The sequence below is a fragment of the Hylobates moloch genome, unplaced genomic scaffold (genome assembly GCF_009828535.3).
Source record: "Hylobates moloch isolate HMO894 unplaced genomic scaffold, HMol_V3 SCAFFOLD_3, whole genome shotgun sequence".
Classification (NCBI taxonomy): Eukaryota; Metazoa; Chordata; class Mammalia; order Primates; family Hylobatidae; genus Hylobates; species Hylobates moloch.
In genome coordinates, this window is record NW_026652278.1 from 111824005 (window position 1) to 111850610 (window position 26606).

Consider the following 26606-nt stretch of genomic DNA (forward strand, 5'->3'; position numbering starts at 1 on the left):
TGTGAAAGCTGCTTCAGGACCATGTGCACAGCTGCCTGCCACATTGCTGGGCACATTGCCTGCCACATTGCTACTGAGGTAAGAGCTGAAATGGGCTGAAATTAGCTACAATTTACTGTCAAAGCCTTCTTTCTGGGAATTGCAAGCCTTCAATAGACTCCAGAGTTCCAAAATAGTTACATAAGACAAATTCTGCCAGTGCAATTTTTGTCTAGGTGGGAGACATCTTTCTAATGCTTCCAACTCTTCCCAGAACCCTCTCAACAATTGTGTTTTGGAAGAAATTAAGCTTTAGCTATTATATGTAAAGATAACTATCATATGACTAAGGAAAGCTCTCTGGATTTTCCTAGCAAGTATCTTCTCTCCTTGGCTTCACTACAAGAAGAATATGGCATCAGAGTATAACATATTTCTCAATGCATGCCTAAAAAACAGTCATTCACCATCCTGGTTAGATATAAGAATCACCTGCAAAGTTCTTTCTAAAAATATAGGGTTTCTGTATCTGATAAATCAGAACTTTTAGGGAATGGGAGTGGGAGGGCTTAAAAATTCTCTCAAGTAATTCTAATGCATATAAGAATTGATTATGAGTCACTAGATTCTAGAAGGAGAGAGGTCTCTTACTCTGTGAAAGAGAGAGGCAGAAAGAGGAAGTCACCTTGTGATAATCTGGTCATTGGGAAAGGTACAGAGATAAGTAGAGCTATACTTCTTACATTAAATACATTCTCGTGGATGTTTGATGAGGGGCCAGAAAGTGTTACCCAATGAACCTCCATGGTACCAAATACAATCAAGCTTGTCCCAGGTTAGTATTGTCCTTTACTAGCCATTAGAAGTATCTGTAAGCCCCTATCTATATGCCACTTTTATCAGTTTGGTTTAGGGTTAAAAAAAAGCTTTAAAGGTTGAAAAGGACAAATGAGATTTGCATTTTTGGCCCTTTCCTGTGTCTTCAGGATTATTTCACTTTCCTCTGTCTCCAATCTAGCAAACTCTTTCATGTCTCTGAAACTTAATATGCTCAAATTACATCCCTTCTGCATTAAGTGATGAAACATCTCTTCTCAATACACACTCCTCTTTCTCTCACACTCTCTCTCCACGTTTCTCCACCTCTCCTTCTAGTTAACTCTAAATTATTTTTTTAAAAGTGTATTTCAAATAGGCTCTTCAAAGAGGCCTTCCTTCCTGCCTCTCCACAACAAAGTCAGGTATCACTCCCTCTTTACATCTCACGTCTCATTCTGTAATTTTTCTTTGCAGCATTCATCAGAGTCTTGTGTTACACAGTTATTGGTGTGAATATTTCCTAAACTTCTGTCTCTCGCATTCAAAAATGGGTTTTGTAAGAGTTGGGCCTGGCTCCCTTTTGTTTGCTGCTGCCCCAACCTAACTAACCAAGTGCCTTTCCCCTACCACAGGTTCGAACACTATTTGTTAAATGAGTGGAATAAACCAAAGAGAATTTGTTGTCCCCATCCATGGCAGAAAATGGTTTTATGTATTCATTCAAAAATGTCCTCAATGTGCCAAAGTCAATGAGAATTAAATGATAAATCAAATACAGACTTCTTGAAGTCTTTTGAGTCTACTGGGAAATAAAATATACATATTCAAATAATGATTCAGGATACTGTAAAGGCAACAATAAATTTTATTAGTAAGATCAAATTTCAGGCCTACAAGTTTGCCAAAACAAGGAGACTCTCCACATGAGAAGACTGAGGGGGCCTCACTGCCCTGGGCTTGTGACCTCCTACATCAGCTGGATTTGAGTCCCTGTGTTAGCTCATGGCTGCGTGGCTTCGAGGCATTTCACCTATTAGTGAGGCCACCTCCTCCTCTGTGAAAAGGTCACTCTTCTACTGGAAAGGGAACCCCGTTTTTATATAAAATGTTTTTAGCAGAATACTGTAAGTTCTATAATACTGAAGAAGATAAACAGATGGTGAATCAACATATGAAAAGAAGTTCAGCATCATTAACCATCAGGGAAATTCAAGTTAAGTCCACAATGAGGTATTGCTACACACCTGTCAGCACAGCTAGCATGAACAATGACACCAGATACTGGTGGGACACAGGGAAAATAGATCACTCATACAGTGCTGGTGGGAATATGAAATTATACAGACACCTGAAAAATGCTTTGACAATTTCTTTAAAAAATGAAATATGAAACTACAACCCAGAAATCACATTCCTGGGTATTTATTCCAGAGAAATAAAGATGTATGTTGATTCAAAAACCTGTACACAAATGTTTATAGAGGATTTATGTGTTATAGTCCCAACCTGGAAACAAGCCGGAAGTCCTTCAACAGGTGAGTGGTTAAACAAACAGAAGTATAACCACATCATAGAATACTACTGAGACAAATAGATGAGCTGTAAACATCTGTAACAATTTGCATGAATCTCCAATTATGCTAAATGAAAAAATCCATAAATGTTATGTACTATATAATTGTTTATGTAACATTCTTGAAAAGACAAAATTATAGAAATGGAGAACAGATTAGTGGTTGCCAGGGATTAAAAAGTGGTGGAGATGGAAAGGAAGTTGGTATGGCTATGAAAGGGAAGTATAGAAAATCCTTGGGGTAAATGAAATGTCCAGTATCTTGATTGCATCCATGTTAATATCCTGGTTATGTTATTGTACTATAGGTTAGGGAAATATTACCACTAAGGGAAACTAGATGAAAGGTTGATGGAATCTTTCTGTATTATTTCTTACAACCGCCTGTGAATCTACAATGATCTAAAAATATAAAGGTGAGATTTTAGAAGTTAAAAGATGGGAGAAAATCTGAGAAAGGAGTATGTCAGTTTGTCAGTTATTGGATGAGCCTTAGAACCTTGACATCATAATGCTGAGTGATCGTGACTACTGAGGAATCCTCAGGCTTCAAAGATTTGCCTGTGCTGCTCTGTGAGGTGCTGCAGACATGACTGTTTTCAGTGCCAAGAATGGAAGAAAGAAGGACGTTCACATCAGTCAAAAAGGTGGTCATTTAAGGCTTCACTGCACAACGTATTCTTTTAATATACATTTTTTGATCATCAAAAAAGCCTGGTGGTCTCAGGAAGTGTTCTGTCTTGTTTCCTCTAAAACATATGAACTAATTTTTAACTTTAGAATCGGTTTTGTAGGGTTAGTCATGTTCATAAGATTTAGTGCTGCTGAGCTTGAGAAAATGCTTTGTATTCTCAGGGAAGATGCTTTCTTCGCTCCATAGGAGATGATTTTCTGTATGTCTATGAAAATGCCTGCCCCTCTTTTGAGCTTTTATGTTCTATTCAATCTAGCTGGCCTTACCTATTATGACCACAGAGTCCTGTTAGAGCTTGGTTATAATGCTCAACCAAATAACATTTAAGCACTTTGTTAAGTTTGGAAACTTTTTGGTGTTTCCAGTATTGTTTGGTGTTTTTTAGCAATTTTCCCCAAAATTTGAATATCAATTTAGACAAGATAGGAGTCAGTTTTTTAGAATCCTTAATTATCTAAATTTTTATGCTAACATGTAACCAAATTGTAATTACTTCTTTGTAAGTCTCCATGTTGTTTTATTTTATGCATGTTTGGCCACAAATTGTGTTTCCCTTTTTATTTTTAACCAGATTTTAAATGCTGGTTGTTATTCAAAAATAATGGTCCATAGTGGTTGGACACTTCTCTCAGGAATAATGGTCTATAGTGGCTTAGGTGATTCAATAGAAATGAACTTTCCAAATATATAAATTGGTTTAAAACATTAGGGAAATGTGATTTTATTTTTCCTTTAAAAATCAGTAGAAACTTTTCTTTGGATAGAAGATGATGTGTCTGTCACTTTGAATCAGAATTAACTAGCAGTAAATATTTATGGAGAACATTACAGTTTAAGAATGCTTTTGATAAGTTGCTTCATTTTAAATTCATTATAACTCTATAAGTAGATACTATTCCTCCAGAATACATGTTCTATTTTATTACTACTGTGGACATTTTGCCAGTTTAGAGACATGGGTACTGTGAATTTCTTAGTGGTCTTTTGACATGTATTGTGTATGCAAGACATACTATGTATTCTACTAGTAACTTTAAAATAATATCTCCAATAATACTTCAAACACAATCCCCTGTGGCTCTTGGTCCCTGACTCTGGGCCATTCGTTCTCCCTCTGGACTTTGGGCAGTGCTTTCTGTGTCATCCCCTAGCTTTTCATGAAAAGGAGCATATGTTTGCAGCTGAGTAGTTTTATCAGCCTGTTTTCTGCCAGTAGGATTTGAGAATCTGACAGTCCTCTGTTATTGTATACTCTTTCTGTCTTTTTCAACCCAACCTGGCAGCGTTTCTGCAGATATAAAATTCTCAAGAACTTTATGGGTTTCCCATGGTTGTCACTCGTGTTCACTCATTAGGTGGAATTTGGGTTCATCAAGTCTTCTGACATCATCACTATAGTATTTTTGTCTGCTGCGTAGATGGCTGCAAGAAAATGCCCTTAAGCTTTTTGAGTGCCTCTAGTTATATTGAGGGGATCTATATCCCACATCCTTAATCTCTTCAAAGAGCCTTTACTGTACCTGAGTACTCTCATTGTTTGATCTTTATGAAGGTTTAGTAACAGATTGTATAAGCACATATTCAACTTTTGTTTTTCTCTGCCACATTTTCTGAAGCATCCTCTTAATTTTGCCATCATTGGCATCTGGATAGGGAAAGAATCTCACAAATCAGCAAGTCTGATTCTCTTTTATTTAACAAGTTCAGGTTCTCTTTTGTTTAACAATTCTTCTCTCAACTTATCTTTCTCTTCTCACACTTTCCCATAAGCAGAAAAAAAAAGCACTTCTTTCATCTATTTGCTTGAAAACCTCTTCACCTAAATATTCAAGTTCACCATTTAAAAAGTCTGTGCTCTACATGACTAGAGGGTGCAATTTTATTTTGTTGGCCTGCTTAAAGCAAGGATCTCCCTTCCTCCTGTTTTCAATGCATTTCTTCTGAACTCTCATCAGCAATGCCTTCAAAATCCATATTTCTACCCAAAGTTTGTTTGTTCTGATTTAACTTTTCTCTAAGGCAAGCTAGGTTTTCTCTATAATGCTCTTCCATAACTTCCAAGCCCTCTCTGGCAGAGTCTTTACTGTCTATATTTTTACTAAGAGTCTGTTCAAGACAATCTAGGTGGTGTTTTCTCTAACGCTTCTCAAAATTCTTCTAGCATCCACGTACTCCTGATTCCAGTGCCACTTCTGAATTTTTAGGTGCTTATCACAGCGGCACACCATTTTCAGGTACCACAGTATAAAGTTTTTATGCATTTATAACAAATTACCATAAACTTAGTGACTGAAACCAATGAGAATTTATTACGTTTCATGATCAGGAGATTACGTAGGCTTGACTGGATCCTCTGCTTAGGGGTCCCATAAGGCTGATCAAGGTGTTGTCAGGGTTGCATTCCTTACTGAAGGGTTGGGAGAAGAATTTGCTAATGAGCTCATTCAGAGTTTGGGGTAAATTCAGTTACTTGAGGTTGTATACTGAAGTCCCTTTTCCTTGCAAGCTGTCACGTGGGGCTGGAGTTTGCTCCTACGGGCTGGCTATGTTCCTTTTCATGCTTTCCATGTAGCTTCTGCCAGCAGTGATAGATTGACCAGAATTTTTAGCATTGTATCACCTTTGAAATTTGGCATAAAATGCTATCATATGTTTTTTGACCACTGACTTTTTGTTCTTTAGTATTTGATGTGTGCAGGAAAGCACTTTTTTTTGTGACAGACACCTACAATGAGAAAACCACATCATTGGAAGGTGCTTAATGAACCCTGCTAATCAGTAGCTCAGGACAACTCAGAAGAGGCTGGAGGAAGCAGAAGCAGCACCTCTTTCTGTTCAGTGATTTGTGTCTAATACCAAGTATGTATACACGACATGCTCTGTTGATTATCATAAAATGCATTTTTACTAACAAATTGCATTTCATTATGGTTACTATAAGAAAATATAAAGTAATTTTTCTTCTGCTTTTGCAAATGTTTTGATTTTTCATTTACTCAACAGGTATTCCTGGAGGTCCTGTTGTGTGCAGTGCCCTTGTAGAGAACATAATTGAGAATGTGACAGGCAGGGTCCCTCTTGCCTGGGGCTTAATGACAGATGATAAAATAAGAGGGGATATTGCAGATTATAATTAGTGGCTCTGAAAAGAAGAGATATAGGCTGCCATGTAGAGAAAAAGATGTTACAGGGTTAGAGAGGTGTCATCCAAGAGGGCCTCTCTGAGGTAACCTTTAATGATAACATTTAAACCTGAGCTCTGGGATGAGAAGAAGCAGCATTTCTAGACCAGGGGCCTGAAAATTCTAGGCTGAGGGGACAACAAGCTTAAGGTGGGTGCAGCTTGATCCTTTGGAGGGAGGGGCTCAGGGAAGGCTGATGTGACTGGAGAAAAATGCCTGGGAAAATTATGCGAGATATGAGAGTGGTCACACAGGTGTCCATAGGGCCAAGCAAGGGGTTGGAATATTATCCTGAAGGGCCTCTATAGGCGTATCCAAATCAGGTAAACATTTTTAGTATATTGTTCTGGCTGCTGGGAGATAATAAGCGGAAGGCAGGCAAAAGTGGAAGAAGGGAGACTGGTTAGGGAGGCAATAGTCCTGATAATTATGATAAGGCTTCATCCTGGGAATGGCAATGAGAATGAAAGATGCAGAAGAGAGATTTGGCATCTATTTTGGAGGTAGAACCAATGGGTATACTTTCCTCTTCACACTGAACACAAACAATACCCAGCCTAGAAAAATGCTGATGACTTAGTAAATGTCTGAAGGCAGGGAGATGGGAAGAATTGAGGTGTATGGCCATCTGTTTACCCGTTCCATTTCTGTTTTCAGTATTTATGAAATATCATGAAAGACAAAGAATATTTCAACACAAAATCTCATAAAGAAGCTTTTTAGTCATTAGAGAAAAATAAAGTGCTTCTTTGCTGACCTCATCCTGGCTTGCAGTTATGCCATGTCATAGATAAGACATGCAAAATTAAGTACTAATTTTTAAAAATCTTATATTTAATCTGAGTGATAATAACAATAGGTATGATTTCCCACAGGCAGATTATGTGTCAGGTCTTATGCTAAGGACTTTATGTACCCAATCTTGTCTAACCCTTACATCTGCTCTTATAAGATTGAGATGGGGCTATTTTCCATATTTTACAGGGGTCCTCGGTGTACAGAGGTCTAATGGCTTCCCCCAGGTCACCACATTAGTAGTTAGGGGAGTTCACATTTAAAATTTGATCTGTGTATCTCAAAGCACAGGCTTTTACCCAACATGTGGTGCTCTTGCCTCTATTCTTTATTTATTTTCTTTGGATTTTATAGAAGATTCCACAACCATTTGGTTTTCTGTCACCACTGAAATCAACCTTTCCTTTGTGGTGCATAAAAAAACAACTCTCATCTGCTTGGAATCTAGTAAAACATGGAGCAGATTGCATAATGAAAGAAGAAATGAATGAGAAGTCCAGCTATCAAAAAAAGTCAGAAACAAAGATGAAGATAATATGTTTTGGATGAGAGCAATTGCCTACAAATATAACTGTTGAGGTGGTGATGTCATAAAGAGAACAGAATGAAGATTGTCTAGGCCTTGGCATGAGATCCAAATGAAGTGCCCTGAAAAAGCCACTGACAAAGATAAGTCTCTATTTTTAAAAGCTTTAAGACTAGTTACCATTCTCTTTATTTAACCCAGCTAACTACATATAGGAAACTGAAATTTATTGGAGAGATTCTCAGAACCATACTAGAAACATTACCGAGGTCTCATCTAGTTTTCTCTACTGCCTTCTGAGGTAGGTTTTCATAATTTCTAGGTTTTTAGATATGAAAACAGAGGCTGAGAAAGGATCAGTAAGTGGCCCTGGGAAATTGCAGGGAGGGACTGACTGGAGTCCAGGCCAGCTTTCAAGGAAAGACTGTGCTCTTTCTGCCACCCCTCATTGTACCCAACTGGGCTCAGCCTGAAAGATAAACAACAAGAGTGCTCATTTTGTCCTTCTTCGGACCTTGCAGACCACTCACATTCAATTTTTAAGGGGAATATATTTTCCTTTACTTATTTTGTCTTAATCTTTGAGGTTACGATAGTATTTAGAAAGAGTAGGCCTTTATTTTCTTATCAGAAGTCATTTATTGTCCTGGACACTGATAACCCTTTAATGGGTTTTATAGAATCTATAGTATTCTGCTAAAAACATTTCCTATAAAGATAATGTTCCCTTTCTGTCTGCTAAAAAAATTGCATCTATGGAGGAGCTGAATTTTTATTTTGCTTGGCTCATTATCACAAAAGATGTGCAACATTTTTAATTTTTTGCATACTGCTTTTGAGATGGCTCTTTGCATCCAAGCAAGGGTTTTCATGATGTGAAAAAATTTGTATCTATATACTTCATAACATCTTTGTTTAAGAGACTCAGTTCCTAGAAGATTATTTTTATATACTTTTTACATTCATTGGGAATATTAGAAAGTGAAAGTGATAGAAGTTATTTTAATTTGGTTATAAGTCCAAGGCCCTTGAGATAGAAAACAGATTCTTTTTAAAAGAAGTTTTCTGTCAGAAATGAATGCTGATGCCTTGTACTAGTTTTTATCACAATTTTTAGGAAATTAGGTACAAGCCTTCCCACAGTAAACATCTGGGGACATTTACGTTTACCATTAACGTGACAATTTTCTTTTCAGGGAAAAACAACTACTAAAAAGAAACAGCTCCCTGCAATAACAAATATTTCTTCCCTGTCACATCTCACTCTAAAAAGGAGCCTTGTATTGTACCTTGAATCAATTAATCTGTTCATATTAATGATCTGAATTTAGTGTCTAGTTTTTCCACTTATCCATAAAAAGGGAGTGGAATGATGTAGGTTGCACTGGGCCTCAGCTCACCTCCAGGCTCTGGTTGGAAGCTCTCTCGCTTTTTATGTTGATGCTACAGTAATCAACTCAAGTGGAAAAAATAGTTGACCAATTGCCACATTTGTATTTTGTCAAAATAAGTAAATTTTAGTTTGTGTATTATAATAAAAGGGATTTAAATGTTTGTTTCTTCACAAAAGCATTATGTTTGTTCCAGTTTTGCTGGATGTTAATAGAAAAACTATTCTTTGATTATTGTCATTTACTTTACATGACATTAAAAACTTCTGTTCTCGTTAATTAAAGTCAGATGAGGCCTTCGTGAGCACTCTTGGTATTCATTTGAATGTTAAATGAGAAGTTATTTTTTCAAATAAAATTATGGCCATTTTTAAAGACAGAATCTGCTTTATAAATATTAATGTATTATTACTAGCGGAGACCCAGGAAAACTTTAAAGAAAGAGGCTTTACTTAGCCTACGTCCTCCTTAGCCATCACTACCATTATATTGACTTGTAAAAGAATATAGAAACAATGAAAAATGAATTTTGTTTATGTCAAAAGATGAAGATGACTATTAACTTGTTACAGTTATGGAACTGCAAACAAATACTTATGAAATTTACCATGATCCATGACCCTTACTCCCAAGCACCTAAGGGAGCATCTCTATCTCAGAACTGCGGAAATATCCTTAGAATCCTGTAAATTTCCAGGGTTCACTGGGGCTTTTCCTCCAGTATAAAGACCAAAGTAGATTTCTCCTTCCTCTTCCTCTTTCTCCTCCTCCTCCTCCCTCTTTTCTTCCTTCTTCCTCTTTCCCTTCTTCTGCTGCTACTCCTACTCTTCCTCATCTTCCTCCTCCTCCTGTGAGCCAGTTTATATTAAATTCACACTTTCTTTTTCTACTGAAATAGTATAATAGTGTCAGTGACTGAGAGTGAAGAAACATAGAGGGACCCTAAGAAAATCCACTTGAGTACAAAGCTATGTTGTAATACCTTTTAAACATTCCAAGGTAGTATCTAGTTTGTTGATATAATGTCATGAGATTTATCCCCTCATTCTCAAAGAGCAATCCCATAAGCAAGCCTGATGGTCCTGGGGAAAAGAGGAAGGGTGAGGGTAGGAAAGATGAAGGGAGTACTTCACAAACTATTCTTCCACACAAGAGCTTTAGAAGGTGGGTCAACACCCATAGACGCCAAATGGTTACAAGGATAGGCTTGCAAGTTAGGTTGTCTGTGTTATAATGTAGGCAATTTATTTTACCTCTCCATGAGTTTCCTCATCTATAAAATGGGACTAATAGAGACTACTTGATGTATTATGTTGGTGCAAAAGTAATTGCTGTTTTTGCAATTTTTTTTTTTTTTTTAGGATTAAATGAAACAATGTGCAAAAAATATTTAGAAGAGTGATCGGCACATGACAGATGCTTAGTAAATATTGTAGGAGAATATAAACTTTGTTTTGGGGTCTCACTCTGTCACCCAGGCTGGAGTGCAGTGGTATGATCACAGCTCACTACAGCCGCAACCTCCTGGGCTCAAGGGATCCTCCCACTTCAGCCTCTGGAGTAGCTGAGACTATAGGCATATTCGACCACACCCAGCTAATTTTTTTTTAATTTTTTTTTTATAGAGATGGGAATCTCACTATGTTACCTAGGCTAGTTTCGAACTCCCAGGCCTAAGTGATCTTTCCACTTCGGCCTCTGCAAGTGCTGGGATTACAGGAATGAGCCACTGCACCTAGCCTCTTGCTCTGGGCTTTTAGATAACTCCTTGATTTGGTTTCAAAAAAGTGGACAGTATGAGCACATTATTGAACTAAAAGAAGAATTACTCAAATAAATTTTTCTAAGTCCTCATATGTGGAAGTTTTCACACAGAATCTTCAGATTTGTACATATAGACACTTATATTAGAAAATCTAAAAATCTATAAAAGCAAGCAGGTGTTTGTCGCATTTCCAATGGGCCATATATTGCTAGTTTGATAATGCCTTTAGAGGTGATATCTAGAAAAATGATTTTATCTGATAACTGATTGTTTCATAAAAATCTTCAGATACACAGACACAGGGTAAAAAACATTTCAAAAAATTTCAGGAAAAACGTCATCTTATATCACAAGACACTTTTTCAATGTGTATTCTTTTATTCAATGTGCTCTAAGCTCTGCATCTAGATTATTCTTCATGTATGCTTCCTGCAAAATTATTTTCATTTCGTAAGTTCCACTGAAGAGTTTTAGCGTTGTCTCATGAATCAGTGAAGTCACAGGGAGATTTCCACATGAGGCATCTTTGATCTCATTGTAGCTTTGGTGTCTCCCCAAGTAGTTCTGACTAGTGGGAAGTCCCCGAGTGCTGTGCCCACAGTGCCTGGGAATCCTCCATCAGGCTTATAACTATTTAAAATGCAAGTCCACCTGAGCATTAAATTTGTAAAATAACCCAGGAGATATGGTGATTTCTATATTAGAAGTCTAAGGTGGATTAGGCAGAAATTGTCAAAAAAGCAATTTCACTGCTGACAAAGTCGATCACCTTCTTACTCTCCAGAGATAAATGGGAAGTGTGTCCATCACTTACATAGAAGACCTGCTGGCCTCTACTTGGGGCGTGTTTGGTTTTGTTTCCTAAGTTGGATTTAGTTTGTAGGCTATAGCTTTTCGTTTTAACCAGAATCTATTAAAAAAAAAAGTGGCATGAACAAAATCTTAAGAAAAGAAATTTAAAGTAACCTCTGCTTTAAAGGCTAAAAGAATCTCATAAAAACTAAGGTTGAAATGTATTTTATATCCCTCTAATTCAAGGTTATATATTTTTTAGTCTGTCTCTCCTAAGTAAAACTTCTATAAATATTAATGTTTTTATAAGTCATGCATTTTTTAGTCTTTGTTCAGTTCCTCAAAATGTTTTTGAAGTAAGAGATAGATAATAAATGTATTAACGGTTCTCTGTAAAAGCAGTATCTTTAAAAGGTAAAGTATGGTTCATACTCAATAGACCAGTCAGTCCATAGCTATTTGCTGCCATTCATGAAGTGTGTGCAGCACCTTCTTAGCCAGGCTTCTCTCAGCACACATTTTGTAAACGCTCGTCTAACTATCCCCTGTGTCATGTGTACAGAGTAATAGAGATGAATTAGGCCTGCTTTGCCCTGGAACAGGGAGAACTGGTATCTTTCCATGAGCACAGCTGCTCCCACAGCATCTAAGAAACAAACTGACAGAGATCTTGCTTGATTATCTTTCTAAGTATAGAAAATGCTTTTGGATTAAAAAGTAAAATACCACTGAACAACCTGTGGACAGCCAATGGTGTGGACAAAGTCGGGAAAGGCCGCACCTGTGCTGGGAGATCCCTTCTCTTGGTCTGGCCTCTGGTGAATTTAATGGCCAGCTTCTGGTAAGACCCCAGCTTGGTCCTGCATTTATGTGAGTTAGCTATGAAAGGGCACAGTCAACTTCATATTGTCTTGGACAGGTAGAGAAAAGTAATTAAATTTTTCCCCAAACTTTCTTAAAATGCAAAACATTTTAATATGATATCTGTTAAGCCAGTAACTCACTTTTTGACCTCCTCTAGGGCACTTGCATACTTTGTACTTTCCCCAAAGAGGTTTTTCTGTGCACATATGTGCAAATGGTAGTTAAATCGTGGTAACTATTGGAACAATTTCCTTTAGTTTTGATCAGTGGTTTTTCAACACAGCTCTTTGAGTACTTGGGGAGTGGGTGTTCGGGGGCTGTGGAAGGAGAGTTGAGGGAGGAAGTCTCTAGAACTCTCTCTCCAACATCCTTCCCCCCATGCCCAGTCTTATCTGTGTTTTTAAACCTCTAAAATAGATCCTTCTTCACCGAGTATTATTCAATAGTCCGTTTAAGTTTGAAAAATTTCTTTTATACTCCCAAATTAACTCTGTGAATAAATGTAATCTAATAATACAAATAGGCTGAGCAGGGTGATCTCACACTTGTAATCCTAGCACTTTGGGAGACCCAGTTGGGAGGATCACTTGAGGCCAGGAGTTCAAGATCAGCCTGGACAACATAGCAAGATGCCTTCTACACACACAAAAAAATGCAAATGAAATTAATCAAATAATCATATACTGGATTGCCTGAATTTTTGTATAGCAGATTATCTATTGGTATCTATAGAGAGGTGACAGTCTAAAACAAAGGTTTGATTCATGGAATTCAGGTCAGTTTTCTAATACACATTCTTAGGCTGGCATAAGGATGGGTAATGTGGCTTCCTACCATGGACATCCAGGGTCAACACTCTTGGGTTCACAGGGACCGTGCAATTCATAGCTCCTGCTCTGAACCACCACACACCAAGTCTCATACTTGTTTTATATAGTGAGGGTTCATCGCATGCACTCAACACTCTTCTTTCCTCCTCCCTCCACTCTACCAAACCTCATACATCACCATAAAAGGTTGAGACAAATAAAATGTTTCCAAGTTATTAATTTAACAGAATCTTCAGTGCAGCTATTTACTTTAGGAAAACATTTCCAAAGCTCATTGGGAAGAAATATATGTTTGTAGCATTCCCTGCATATCTTCTTTTTCGTAAAATATTCATGTGAAGGTTTTCAGTTTCTATTGCTTAATGTCTTCTCTATGTTGCAGGTAAAAGAGGGAAGTTCAAACTGGAAACATATAAAATCTTTGATGATAGAGTTTTCAAAAAGCCTTTTTTTTTAATGAGGGGGAAAGTGGAAACCAGGTTTACACTGTTGTATTGGTTATAAAGCTATATGAATATGTATAAGGCATTTACAACAATGACTGGCACCTATTTCTTTTGCTGTTATTACTCTTCTACAAACTGGCATGAGTAATTAGACATGGAATATATGTAATTATGCATATTTTGGGCCAAGTAGGTGGCCCACTCTCCCGATCCTGAGGTGGTGTGGAGATGCGGAGTGGGGAAGCTGTTGCTGGTAGATAAATAAAATGTGGCAGCCTCCGCAGAAAAGTTTGATGGCTCCATAATAAGTTTTACCTAGAATTACCTTTTGACTCAGCAATTTCATTCCTACATATAGACCCAAGAAAAATTAAAACATACATTCATACAAAATGTTTATAGCAGCATTGTTCATAATAGCCTAAAAGTGGGAACAAATCATATGTTTGTCAACTGATGAATGAATAAACAAAATGTGGTATTGGTGCTAGGAACGGGGGGAATGGGGGTGACTGCTTAATGGGTATAGAGTTTGCTTTAGGGGTAATGAAAATGTTCTGAAAAGAGATAGTGTTGATGGATACATAATATTGTGAATGGACTAAATGTCACTAATGGTCAATTGTATGCTATATGTAACTGTACTACAATTTTTTAAATAGCAAGAGGGTGACAAATCCATGTATGAATGAACCTTAAAACATTTTCAATTTGGATATTGAACACTGCAGTGAAATAGTGGAGAAAATATTAATCTTTAGTAAACAATAAATGAATTGACCTCAATCAGAGAATCGTAGTAATGAAGAGTAAGTTTTCTGAGAACCAATAGGGACCAATTTTAGCAAATCATATATTGCAATTTATTTATCTTATAAAGAAATAAAATATTGTGTTTTTTTCTCTAAAAAAGTATTGTTTCTTGGCCAAGAGTGTTCCATCCAAATATCAAATTTCATAAGTATGATTTAACCTGAAAACTCATATTCTGTATATTTGAATAGCACTTCAAGCTACACTCAGAGGTTTAACTAACCCAGTTTTCAGTTGTGGAAACTGGAGCTCAGAGCAGTTAAGTGACTTGCCTGTGATGACATAGCTTGCATCACATAGTTACAATTAAGTGTTTAACTTCCAAACCAACCTATCTTCCACTCTGAGATCTACTTCCCATCACTGTGATACTCCCTGTGAAACAGCAGGGCCCATCAGAGGCCTAGTTATGAGGACGGTACAATTTACACTTGTACCCACATCAGTAACAATAGGCTGCTGATATTTTTATCTAGAATGACAGTCTAAATATGTTGTTATAAATATTTTATATAGTTTAAGTTTTTCTTCCATTTTTAAAAACTGTAGTTCTTCAGAACTAAAGGAACACTGGTGCTCTTTCCTTCCAAGGTAGTTTGCCAGTATATATATTTTAAATCTTTAATTTGCAATAAAAGAATGTAAATCTCTGCAAAGCAGTATTCCCAAATTATTCCCCATTTCCTTAATAGAAATTGTTAGGCCATGCTCAAATAACTTTTTATTTAGATTTAACTTGGCTGCCTCTGTGTAAATATTGTTTTCTCATTTACCTGTATGTTTTATTTATTTTTGAGGAAGTTCTGATTACCACTCTCATCTTTTCCTTCTCTCCATCCTATAGATTGGAGCTAGCATTGTTCTTAAGACATAAATTTTACAAGCCAGGCTAGTCCGAATGCAGTGGTGTTTACAACTAATTGATCACAACGAGCTACAGATTTATTTATTCCTTCTCCACTTCCACTGCTTCACTTGACTAGCCTTTAAAAACAAACACATAAATAAATAAAATAAATTTCCAAGCCAGGCATGGTAGCTTGACCTGTTAGCCCACCTACTTGGGAGGCTGAGGCAGGGGTATCATTTGTGGCCAGGGCATCAAGATTGCAGAGGCTGCAGTGGCTGCAATGAGCTATAATTGAACCACTGCACTCCAGCCTGGGTGACAGACCCAAACCCTGTCTCTAAAAAAAAAAGGAAAAAGTTCCTATACATGCAGGTTACTCTACTCAACTTTCTGCCCTTGAACCCAAGAAGATGCTGGGCCTTCCAATCCAGGCAGGAGTGTCTGAGGACTGAATCTCCTGCTCAAATCTGATATCACAGGGCAACCTGTTATTTTGGAGGCCATGCTTTATTTTCCTGAAATATTTTGTGTATTTTTTCAACCCATGATTTGATGTTGCTGAATCTAGCCACATGTTTTTAAAAATGCTATAAGTATATTTAAAATATTAGCAACATAAATTGATTTGAAAATAAGCAATTAGCTAATTTATCCTACTCTATTTTGGGATATTATTAAATTTGATTAGGTGCATCAATCTAGCCAAAGGGAAGGACCACCTGAAAGCATTCGCCTTCAAATCTTCACTGAGGACATCGAGAAATGTGTCTCTGTAACTGTTTTTGAGACCAAATATTAAATTCCAAGTTTCTGCCTTAGGCAGGATGAAAAGGAGATAGAGACAGGGATGACATAGAGACGGGGGGAAGGAAAGGAGAGACAAAGAGAGGAGAGAAAGAAAGCATTTAGAAAACACTGTGTGGAAAAGTGTACTTTTATATATTCGTGTATGTTTTCACATGTTGAAAAATTAAGGGCTAAGCAATATGAAGCAAGAGGAATCCATGGCAACTACAATGCTTAAGCTTGAAAAGAATATTGCATGTTAAATGTTCATGAACTTGGGCCAGGCACGCAGGCGCAGGCTTGTAATCCCAGCATTTTAGGAGGCCAAAGCAGGCAGATCATTTCAGCTCAGGAGTTTGAGACCAGCCTGATCAACATGGCAGAACTTCATTTCTACAAAAAATACAAAAAATTAGCCTGGCACTTTGATGCTGGCCTATAGTCCCAGCTATTCAGGAGGCTGAGACAGGAGGATTGCTTGAGCCTGAAAGGCAGAGGTTGCAGTGAACTGTGATCGTGCCACTGCACTCCAGCCTAGGTGACAGAGTGTGACTCTGTCTCAAAAAAAAAAAAAAAAAAGTCCATAAACTCTAATGGTTTGTTGTAATAAAGTGATTTTCACAAGCAGACATTTCTTAACTGAAATTAAACTTTTTTCCCAATCATCACTAGTTCCATACAGAGTGATTTTGGTTGTTTTCACTTTTTAAAAATGTTTACTTATTTTATTTTTAAAGGCTTTTAATTATTTGGAAATAATTGTAAGCATACAGAAAAGTACAAAATAACACTAAGAATACCCATACGCCATTTACCCAGATTGACTTATTTGTTAACAGTTTACCACACTGCTTTTTCATTTATTTTTTTCTGTCTCTCTCTCTTTTTTTCTCCATATATATGTATGTGTACACCTATTTTTGAAGGACAGTTATATACACCATGGCCCCTTATTATTAAATACTTATGCATTTCCTAAGAATAAGGTTATTCTCTTTATAACCACCATTCAGTTATCAACTTCAGTAAATTTAACAGTGGTAACATGTTTTAATCTCCCATTCATGTTCCAATTTTGTTGGTTGACCCAATAATGTTTCTTTTCCAGCACAGGATCCACTCCAGGGTCAGGTAGTGCAGTTAGCTGCTATGTCAAATACACAGGAGTTTTGAGTCTTTCATCCTGAAGAATGTCAGGATTGAACTGAGCTTAGAGGGACATCACTTTTAAGTGATCAGCATATGTTTACCTTATTTTCTTAATGCTACTGGGGAAAATAATCAAACCTTTACCTTCAATTATTGTGTAAGTTTTGATTTCTGAAGTTGTAGTGCAGTAGCCAGGTTGTTCATAAAGATATTCTCCGTTATTTTATTTTATTTTTTTGCACCTTGCCCTTTACAGCAAGTCTAGGTCACACAAAATAGTATTTGTAGGTTGGAAAAAAGAATAGTTCAAAAAAGCTATTTCCTGGCCAATAGCAAAGGCCATGCGAATGTTCTGACCTATTTCCAAATACCAGATGCATTGCTTGAGGGAGCTGAGACTAGAGAGGCCTCCTGTGGGGAAGGACACTCTTGTCTGCCTGCTTTGATTTCATTGTGGCAAATGGTATCATTCAGCATTTTTCATGAAAAATTGCCCTGAAATTTAAAAAAGTAAACTTTATTTAGTTATAACTTATATGAAATAAACATTTCTAATGCTCATCATTCATTTCTGAAGCTCCAAGTTTCCCTTGAATACTGTTTCATTTCACCCTGTAGAAACTTTTCTTACCACTTCTTATAGCGTAGGTCTGGTGCCAACAAATTTTCTTAGCTTTTTTAATCTAAAAATATCTTTCACCTTCACTCTTGAAAGATATTTTCTTCAAATATAGAATTTTGCTTGCCATTTTTTTCCTTTCAACACTTTAAAGCGATTTCACTGTTTTTTGGTCTCTGTGCTTTGTGATGAGTAGCATATGATCATTCAACACTGATCATCTGTCTGTGACTTTTCATTTCATTTTTACTACTTTCAAGATTTTCTTTTTTTATATTTGGCTTTCAGTAGTTTGACTATGATATGTCAAAGCATGGTTTTCTTTGAATCTTATTGTGTTTGACATTTTTATCTTTTGCCAAATTTGGGAAACTTTTAGCCATTATTACTTAAAGCATTTTTTTTTCTAGACCATTTTGTCTCTTCTCTCATTCTAGAATTACAGTTATGAGTATATTAAAACTTTTTAGTATTTTAGTTTTTTTTTTTTTTTGGACAGAGTCTTACTCTGTTGCCAAGGCTGGAGTGACATGGCATGATCTTGGCTCCACTGTAACATCTGCCTCCTGGGTTCAAGTGATTCTCCTGCCTCAGCTTCCCAAGTAGCTGAAATTACAGGTGTTCACCACCATGCCCAGCTAATTTTTACTATTTTTAGTAGAGACAGGGTTTCACCATGTAGGTCAGGCTGGTCTTAAACTCCTGATCTCAAATGATCCTCCCACCTAGGCCTCCCGAAGTCCTTGGGATTACAGGTGTGAGCCACCACACCTGGCCTAATTTTTATTTTTTAATTGACACATAATTGTACACACTTATAGGGTACATAGTGATCTTTCAATACATAAATGTATAATGACCAAATCAAAATAATTAGCATATTCATCATCTCAAATATTTATCATTTCTTTGTGCTGAGAACATTCAGTATCCTCTCCTCTAGCTATTTGAAAATATATAATATTGTTAACTATAGTCATCCTACAGTGATAAAAGTATTCCTCCTAGCTATCTGTAATTTTGTGTCCATTACCAGTATCTCTCTATCCCTCCATTCCACCTACTGTTTTTTCTCAGCCTCTAGTAAGCTCTGTTCTACTTTTCATATCTGTGAGATCAACTTTTATTTAGCTTCTACATGTGAGTACATGCATACATGCAGTTATTAAACCTACTGCTATTGTCCACAGGTTCCCAAGGATCTGTTAATTTTTTTTCAATCCTTTTATTCCCCCTTCTTTGGACTGAATACTTTTTTTTCTTTTTTTTTTTTGAGACCGAGTCTCGCTCTGTCACCCAGGCTGGAATGCAGCCGCGCGATTTCGGTTCACGGCAAGCTCCGCCTCCCAGGTTCACGCCATCTCCTGCCTCAGCCTCCCGAGTAGCTGGGACTACAGGTACCCGCCTCCACGCCCAGCTAATTTTTTGTATTTTTAGTAAAGACGGGGTTTCACCGTTTTAGTCAGACTGGTCTCCATCTCCTGACCTTGTGATCCGTCTGCCTTGGCCTCCCAAAGTGCTGGGATTACAGGCATGAGCCACCGTGCCTGGCCCAGGACTGGATACTTTCTATTGATTTGTCTTCAAATTCATTGTCTCTTTCATTTGTCATTTCAATTATGCTATTTAGCTCATCCAGGAAATTTTTTCTTGTAGATCTTTCCAGATCTAAAACTTTCATTTTAAAATATTTATATTTCTATGGTAAGACTTTCATATATTTTTATCCTCATGAGCTAATTTTCTTTTATGTAATGGAGCATAATTGTAATAGCTGCTTTTGGTCTCATAATTTGAATGTCTAGATCATCTTAAAGTTGGCCTCAACTCTTGAGAATGTGTCACATTTTCCTAGTTCTTAATACATCAAGAAACACTTTAGCTCATATGGGAAAAAAAATAGTCACGTTTCATTTTTTAAAAAATGATTTGATAAAAATTTATTTTAAAAATTATTTGCTTACAAAGAGCTCCAACTACAAGAAGAACAGCATCAAGAAGAAGTACACATATCCTTGTAAATATTATTTTGAATTTGATATGTTCCTTATGCCCTGAAAACCTGTTATCCTGCAAACAATATAAAGAAAGGGATGCATATTATCATTTCAAAAGAGATTTTTACTTTATAAAATATTTCATGGTAGAGTTTTGAAATTATATGGAAGGACTTTCAGACATTTGAAAAAATAACAGAACTTTCCTTTTAATTAAATCCCATGCTAGAGTCCAGGGCTTACACCCACCAGACACTTTAGCATAAGCAGCCCCTGACATCCCTGAGTTTGGGTGCTCTGAACCCTGCTGTTGGGTTCTAAGACACTTTTTCACAATCCTTAGAGCTACAAGAAGCATAGTTTGAAGTCAATGAGTTTAAGATGCTTTTGTTTATAAAAATCTAATTAACAACTTTCAGGGCCATCTGTTATGTCAAGCAGTTAGTCCATAAGAAAGAAAAATAAAATGAAAGGGAAAGCAATGAATTATAAAAAGGGTTTCCTCTAACTTCATTTTTTAACATCATCTTTAAGGTCCATGAGAGTCCATTTAGGTTTTTTTATTTGTCTTCTGTAAGCACTGTTTATCAGAGAATGGGGCCCTCATTATGAATGTATATGCATAGTAAATATCCTTGGTTACATGTTGCCTTATTTTAAAATAATATCTTTTGAAATTCAGAGTGCAATAGATGTCATCTCAGAATCCTGTTAATCCTTTTGGGTTATTTTCTGCAAATTGTCTTCCTATTTTTATGGAGCAGTTTCTCAATATGAAGTGCAGTAGAGAGCTATTATAGATACTCTACTATCTGGCAGAGTTGGAAATGGAACTTAAATTTCTAAAATTTTATTTAATTGTCTGAATAGATTTCAACAACGAATATCTTAGTAACTGTGATACTTGACAGAAAAAATGCTCGCTACCTAGGGATTTGAAAAATGTCTTTTATAGCTAGTTGTTATTCTGATTTGACTAGAACTGAATGTGTGATGTGCAAAGAAATAAGCCATATGGTAAAAACACAACTCAGGAAGAGAGAAAGGGCCCAGTGCCTCCTTTTTAAACTGTTCCCTCTATTGTGGAAGTGGCCTCCTGATGCTGAGGGGCAGCCCCTGTGCCCTCTCTGAATTCTCGGTCTTTCTCTCTCTTGCATGAGCTGTTATATTACAAGTGCCACAAGTCATTTATTTTAAAAGAAATATATGTTTTACTGAAATACTTTCTTCTGGTTTCATGTTATATAAAGGAATGAAAATAAATTTTAATTAAGGATTCATGCTCTACATGTGCTTGACTTTGTCATTACCTGGAACAAACTTTGCCTTTAGAATACAGATAATAATGTGAAAATAGTTATGTAATCTTATGCATTAAAATTCTTAATTTATAGCCAGTTTTTATTTCCTTTTTACAGTCTATAGGCACAACAGTAACAAATCCAGACACAACAAATGACATCATCAACATGTCACTACTAAAGCTAGGAATAACTTTAAGTTACCAACAAGCTATTTTTAATTAAAAATCATCTTTGGTTTTTGAATTCATATATATTCAAATATATACATATGTTTGAAATATATATCAAAGTCACATTTTGTCCCTCCACATTAAGGAATTGAAAACAACAAAAATATAACATTAGTTTATATATGGATACTCTTCTTGTATTCCTATTTTAAATTTTGTGTGAACTGAAAGTGATAGCATAATAAAATCAGGCTACAATTTTAGAGCACTAATAACATATATATTTAAACATATACAGTAAAGTTTTTGTAAAAATCTTAATGAAAAAGTTCCAATCTTCTCTACCACAGTGTTCTTTCAGTATCTTCTTTCCTGGTTCCTCCCATCCCTACTTACCCTGATTATCATCCAAGGACTCAATCTCAGTATGAGGAGTCCTGAAGGACATGTTTTGTTGTAAATTTTGACATAAGAAACACCTGACTAGAAATCACATCCCCTGTATGCTGGTCCTGATAATTAGGTAACTGACGCCTCTCCTGAATTGGTGCAAAATGAGACAAGGCTTTCATGACACCGATTTGGGGGCATTTGTGTGCACACCACTTGAATCCTGTTTTGCTTTTAAGTGTCTGTTCCTTTACATTGATAGAGCTGGTGTCATTTATTGAAGTTTTCTGATGGAGAGGTGGGCATATGTGAGGATGAGGATGAGGGTTGCAGAAAAAGAAAGATGGAAGTCTGCGTAACTGAGAACTTTTATTAAAGAAAGTGACATTCAGATAGACAAAAACAAGAAAATATGTGAATAGCATTGTTCCTCATATAAAATTCCCTAAAAATGTGAAAATTTCTTGCTGTTGTGACCTGAAGTCCAATATTTTTATTTAAATTTAGTTTGACTGTATGATGTAATAACACCTCTAAAAAACTCAGGGCAACCAGAATTTGGCATAAGAAACCAATTATTTCTGTACTAGTGGATTTCTGTAATACGTTTAAAATAATATTGAATTTATATTTGCTGATTAAAGCAGACACCTCTGCATCGCTTCCTAACCTATGTGATATGTGTGTCCTAAACAAAAATTGAATCTGGAAGAGGGTGAGTGGAAGAGGGATGGGGCTAATTCAGGTTTGTGATTTTCCTTTGTTAAAGTGATTCGTGTCACCAGACAAGAAAGAATTCCTATTGCAATCAAGAATTGAGGCTATCTGGCTAGATATTTATGTATACCTGACTTAAGAGATTCCAACGTGATGCTTCCAAGCCTTACATTAAAATAAAAGATTTTTAGATTGTACTCTCTATTTGCAATACAATTTTGAGCAGATTAGCTTTCTCTCTCTCTCTCGCTCTCTCGCTGTATGTGTGTGTGTGAGAGAGAGAGAGACAGAGAGACAGAGAGAGAGAGACAGAGAGGGAGACAGAAAGTCTCCATACCTAGGACATTCCATAAGGACAAGACCATAATTTTTATTAAGGAATGAAGGGCAATCATAGCGCTTATCAAGAATAACTTCATTTGAAACATGTTTTTGCTTTAGCCTTTCTTGAAGGAATATTTACAATAATTCAGCAGAGTCTACATAATTTAGATACATTTGTGGCAAGATTGCCAGTACTGCTGGGCAATAGTAAGTTAAAAAAAACAGTAAGTTAAAAGAAAGTAAACGAATACTGGAAATATATTTGCTTAAATAAAATGCATTAATTTAGTTAAAACAGCGTCTTGATGACAGATAACACTCAGGCTTACAGCAGCACCACTCATCGTGACCCCTGAGCAGCCATGCTGAATGCATATTTTAACATGTTCTCAATTCTTGATTGTGGATTAACTGCTGGTTACCCTGAGGATTTGGTTTTACTGTATAGGTTATATTGGTTTTATTGTATAGCTATTATGAAAGCTTCCTTTGCCCTACAAAATGCAAATTTTAATTTATGTTCTAAATGGAATATTGACATACTATCTACGCCAGATAAAAAGGAAAAGCAAGAGCTCGCCAATATGCACTTAGTGATAGATCAGAAATGAAAGAAAGGGAACTTACAACAATCTACCTCACAGCAAGTGTTCTATGGTAGGAAGCCATAAAACACGAAAGAGGAAAACACATCCCTTAGCAGACAACTCTTGATGATTGCATTGTGTTTTTCCATTCTGTAAACATTGTTTTGCAGGTTGTTTCTGGGCCTCCAATACCCTGCAGCCTTGCCCCTGGCTGGTACTTGTGAGGACACCCTCCTCCCAGGTAGAGCCAGTGGGAGGAAAACCCAAAGGCAAACACCATGCCCTCCTGCTCTTGAGGAGCCCTGCCTAAAAATTCCACAAAGGGAAAAGAAATCTCCATTAAACTGACAACATCTGTGAAAAATTAGTGATTGTGTTAGTTTGTCTTCATGCTACCGTAAAGAACTACCTGGGACTGGATAATTTATGAAGAGAAGAGGTTTAATTGACTCACAGTTCCACAGACTTCACAGAAAGCATAGCTGGGGAGGCCTAAGGAAGCTTACAATCATGGCAGAAGGGTGAAGGGGAAGCAAGAATGTCTTACCATGGTGGAGCAGGAGAGAGAAAGAGAGAGTTAAAGGGGAAGTGCTACTGACTTTTAAAGAAGCAGATCTTTTGAGAACTCTGTCACAAGACTGCACTACGGGGATGATGCTAAGCCATTAGAAACCACCTTCATGATCCAATTACTTCCTACCAGGTGCCTCCCCCAACACCGGGGATTACAATTCAAAATGAGATTGGGGTGGGTTCACAGAGCCAAACCATATAATTCTGCCCTGGGCCCTTCCCAAATCTCATGTCCTTTCACGTTTCATGCCTTCCTAACCATCCCACAAAGTCTGAACTCATTCTAGCATTATCTCGAAATTCCAAGTCCAAAGTGTCATATGAGAAAAGGCAAGTCCCTTCTGCCTATGAGCCTGTAAAATCAAAAACAAGTTAGTTACTTCCAAGACACAACTGGGGTACAGGCATTGAGTAAATGCTCTCATTCCAAAAGGGATGAATTGGCCCAAAAAAGGGGCCAACAGGCTTCTTACATGTCCAAATCCCAGCAGAGCAGTCACTAAATGTTAAAGCTCCAAAATAATCTCCTTTGACTCCATGTCTCATAACCAGGGCACAGTAATGTAAAGCCAATGTTGTTCTCTTTTGATACCTTTTAGGAGTGTTACATAACATTGAGCAGCATTCCTCAGCCAATCAGATGACAGCTTATAATTTATCCATGTGTATAGCCCCAAGCATTCTTTAGCTGTCTACTTCCTGCCGCTCAGAAGTAGAAAATGGGTTCACGGAAAAGGTAATGAGGTCTCTCACTTTTATGCCCTGGGGAGCAGAGCTCCCACTTTAAACCTGAAATTCAAGATATTAACTATGATGAACCCTTTTTTAAGGTGCACACTTTAATTACAGTTCTCTGGAGTAGCAGAGTCATTTATCCTATTGTAGGAGTGGTAGAAGGTATATGAGAAGGTAGGTTGTTAAATAGGAAATTGAGAGCAGTGAGTCACTTTTTTCTCACCTAGGAGACAAAACACTAAATTAACTATACCACAGAGAGATAAGAAAGTTGTGTAACATGATAGAAACCAAACTGGTCTTTGGAGTTTGACAAGCCAAGATTCAACTCTCAGTCTCATCACTGAGGGATGTGTAACCTTAGGCAAAGATTCCAAGCCAAGGTTTCCTCATCTCAACAATGGCAGTGGTGATAAGGCCCAGCTCCTCTGGTCATTACTGACACCTTATTGGTGGTTTGGAAAATATGAACACTCATGGCTCCACACATATTGCCTTTCTCTGTCAATCGGGACTCACAATTGACATTCAAGCAACTACTTGGCTACTATTTTGTCTCTGCTGCTGGAATGAGAAAACTAGTAAAACATTCTAGAATATCCTAATGGAGCTATAATGTACCTAATAATAAGACCCCAGCTCTCTCCCAAGATCACCCAGAGAGCAATCCTGAGGCCAGGCAATGCATGGAGAGGGACTGCACTTAGACGAGCAGAGATTTTGGGCCGGGCGCGGTGGCTCACGCCTGTAATCCCAGCACTTTGGGAGGCCAAGGCGGGCAGATCACGAGGTCAGGAGATCGAGACCATCCTGGCTAACACGGTGAAACCCCGTCTCTACTAAAAATACAAGAAATTAGCCAGGCGTGGTGGCAGGAACCTGTAGTCCCAGCTACTCGGGAGGCTGAGGCAGGAGAATGGCGTGAACCAGGGAGGCGGAGCTTGCAGTGAGCCGAGATAGCACCACTGCACTCTGGCCTGGGAGAAAGAGCAAGACTCTGTCTCAAAAGAAAAAAAAAAAAAAAAGAAAAAGAAGAAGAGCAGAGATCTTCTCTCCAGCTGCCTCCTTCCTTCATGAAAGACCCTCAGAGAATATCTGCTTCCCAAGTTTAAGATACTTAACAAGTGAATTTCACAAGTTTTTATCCATTGGATGCTTTATAATTCTATTGGGTGCTTTAAAGTTGTGCATATTTTACAAGAAGTGAAGAATATATATCTTCACTCCAAATATCCTACAAGGGTTACTTGAAAATTACCCTATTTTTAAAGATATGACCACTGATGTAAAATGTTAACTATTAGGCTAGGCTATAAATTATAACTTTAGTCCACTGATTATAAGTATTTTAACATACATGCCCTAAATGCTCTTAAAAGGATCATAGTTGTTTCTTAGAGAAAACTGGTTCATGTCTTTATGTATCAACTCTGAATTTTTCTCAGAATTCTGAATTTCATGTTTTTTTTTCACTCCAAGAATCACAAATGAAATGTGACTTATAACTATGCCAAATGAAAAGAGCACCCTATTTTCCCCTTTTGTGTTACAGGTTTCTACTGTACAATTTCTTGTTGAAAACTGCCTCAGCATTTTTGAAGAAGACATCACTTCCCCCTTGGGGAAGAAAGAACTCAACGACTTGAAGAAACAGTGATGCTTCAGGTACCTTGAAAAATTCAGCTGGTTTTGATGAGAAACAGTCAGTGGGGCTGCCAGGGGTCCTGGCAGATACTTAGGCAGTGGCTGTCCTGGATTCCAGGGCAAGCCCCAAACCCAGTGATGCAGGACCCAGGACTCCATCTGCTCATTCTTCATAAGGTTGGCTCACAGGTCATCTGCTGAGAAGGTCATCTTCTCCGTCTTCACTGTGCTCACTGAATGAGGACATTCCAAGATCCCAGCTCATCCAATTTTAGCTTTCCTTTTCCTAATC

The 26606-nt window shown here is 37.2% G+C and overlaps 1 long non-coding RNA gene across 1 annotated transcript; it reads left to right on the forward strand.

The window, feature by feature from the left end:
• The first annotated feature begins 674 nt into the window (after nt 1-674).
• LOC131382967 (uncharacterized) lies at nt 675-26606 on the forward strand. The gene is made up of 4 exons (XR_009212604.1): nt 675-814; nt 7770-7869; nt 24535-24671; nt 26223-26606. It is a non-coding gene; the product is annotated as an uncharacterized LOC131382967 (long non-coding RNA).